The sequence below is a fragment of the Suncus etruscus genome, chromosome 9 (assembly GCF_024139225.1).
Source record: "Suncus etruscus isolate mSunEtr1 chromosome 9, mSunEtr1.pri.cur, whole genome shotgun sequence".
NCBI classification, from domain to species: Eukaryota; Metazoa; Chordata; class Mammalia; order Eulipotyphla; family Soricidae; genus Suncus; species Suncus etruscus.
The window spans coordinates 67,396,857-67,399,125 of NC_064856.1; the positions used below are offsets into that span (position 1 = coordinate 67,396,857).

General features: G+C 42.0%; 1 non-coding gene across 1 annotated transcript; it reads right to left on the reverse strand.

The window, feature by feature from the left end:
- Positions 1 to 1,371: 1,371 nt before the first annotated feature.
- Positions 1,372 to 1,480, reverse strand: LOC126019964 (U6 spliceosomal RNA). Its single transcript, XR_007499563.1, has one exon. It is a non-coding gene; the product is annotated as a U6 spliceosomal RNA (small nuclear RNA).
- Between the last annotated feature and the right edge of the window lie 789 nt (positions 1,481 to 2,269).

Here is a 2,269-nt window from a genome sequence, read left to right on the forward strand (position 1 = left end):
GCATGGGTCCTGCAGTACTTGGGATTATTCTGACCATCCCGGTGATACAAAGGACCTCCAACGTCATTCCCAGCACAGATCTGCACAGCAATACTCAATGCTCAGAGGGCTCTGTTGTGCTAGGGGCTACATGTAAGATGTGTGCTTTAAACTCTGCACTCTTTAGCCCCTAAGTTTTTTCTTTCTAATTATTAATATTTGGGGGGCCACACCCGGCTTCACTCAGGGGTTACTCCTGGCTCTATGCTCAGAAATCACTCCTGGAAGTCTCGGGGGACCATATGGGATGCTGGGATTCAAACCACCGTCCTTCTTCATGCAAGGCAAATGCCCTACCTCCATGCATCTCTCCGGCCCAAATTATTATTATTTTATTTTTATTTTGGGGTCATACTTAGCAATTCTAAGGCTTACTCCTGGCTCTGCACTCAGGAATGGCAGGCTCGGGGCACCATATTATGGTGCTGGGGAATGGAACTGGGTGAGTTGCATGCCAGACATAATCCTTACCTACTGTATTATTGCTCCAGCTTCCATCCCCATAATTATTTACTATATTCTCCTTAAACAATGGACCAGGTTCTTGTAATCCAGTATAACTGACAAACTAACCATCACTATTAAGTTTGAAGCATCATGGTAAAGGCAAAGACAGGGGTGTCTTCTTTCTTTATGGAGATTTCTCTAAATTTAAACTTAGGTTACAGGGAAACAGAAATGAGGATAGTAGGAAAACAGAGAAATATAGCAGGATGTTTGGCCTTCCCAAATTAAATTGTCTTTCTGTTATTGAGGAGGCAGAACTGTCCTAAATTCTTGACTTGGGCAGAAAAATGGACATTTCTGCCTTTGTTTGGATGTTTATTTCTTTTCTCTCTGAGATCATTATGCTATAGATATCTTCCCATAGAAGTTTTAGTCACTTATCATGAACATATTCTCATCTAGAAAACCATGTTTCAGTTTTTACCTTTTCCCTAATGTTTAAAATATATGGAATGTGGGGCTGGAGAGATAGCATGGAGGTAAGGCATTTGCCTTTCATGCAAGAGGTCATCGGTTTGAATCTAGGGGCCGGGAAGGTGGTGCTAGAGGTAAGGTGTCTGCCTTACAAGCGCTAGCCAAGGAACGGACCGTGGTTCGATCCCCCGGCATCCCATATGGTCCCCCCAAGCCAGGGGCGATTTCTGAGCACATAGCCAGGAGTAACCCCTGAGCGTCAAACGGGTGTGGCCCAAAAACCAAAAAAAAAAGAGGTCATCGGTTTGAATCCCAGCATCCCATATGGTCCCCCGTGCCTGCCAGGAGCAATTTCTGAGCATGGAGCCAGGAGTAACCCCTGAGCACTGCCAAAAACCACAAAAAAAAAAAAAAAAAATGGAATGTTTCAGAAATAGGCACACCGATCTTGGGCAGGGGCCATGCTAATCTTCTCTGTATTGTTCCAGCTTTATAGCATATGTACTGCCAAAGTGAGCCCTCATTTTATTTTTTTACTTTCATCTCATGCGTCATTATGGAAGCCTTTTTGCCTTGATTGAGTATTTGTTCTGGTTAGTTTTTAATTGCCTATAAATGTTCAACAGATGTTTGTTGCAAATTTATGTATATGTGTGTGCATGCATATATATATGTGTGTGTATATATATATATATTTATTTGAAAGAGCTAACACTGATTAGACCACTAGGTATAGACAAGGTACTAAAAAGACAGTGATACATTATTGTAAGGAGATCAGATTATAAAACGTCACAAAATATATTTATGTTGGAAAGTATAATCTCTCTCAGAATATACTTGTATTGAATACAGTCACTTGAGGCAAATTTTTACATTCTTGGTCAGTGTTAAGTTGTTATGGCATTTTGAGGCGGGATGCTCCTACCCAGTTATACTAAGGGCTTACTCCTGGATCTCTGCTCAGAAATGACTCCTGACAGGGCATGACGGTGTTGGGGATTAAATTTAGGTCATAAAAATTGTACAGTAGGTAGGGAACTTGCCTTGCCTGTGCCCAACCCAGGTTTGATCTCCAGCTCCCCATAAAATTGAGTGGTCTCAAACAATCCGCCAGATTGGATTCCTGAGCACAGAGCCAGAAATAAGCCTTTAGCATCACTATGAGACCCTGACCCCTCCAAAAGAGGAAACAAAAAGGACTCCTTGATAATCAGACCAGATTTAGCCAGGTTTTTCTCATCTCCTGACTTCCTTTTTCTTTTTCTTTTCTTTTTGGTTTTTGGGCCACATTCCAGAGGGTGTTCAG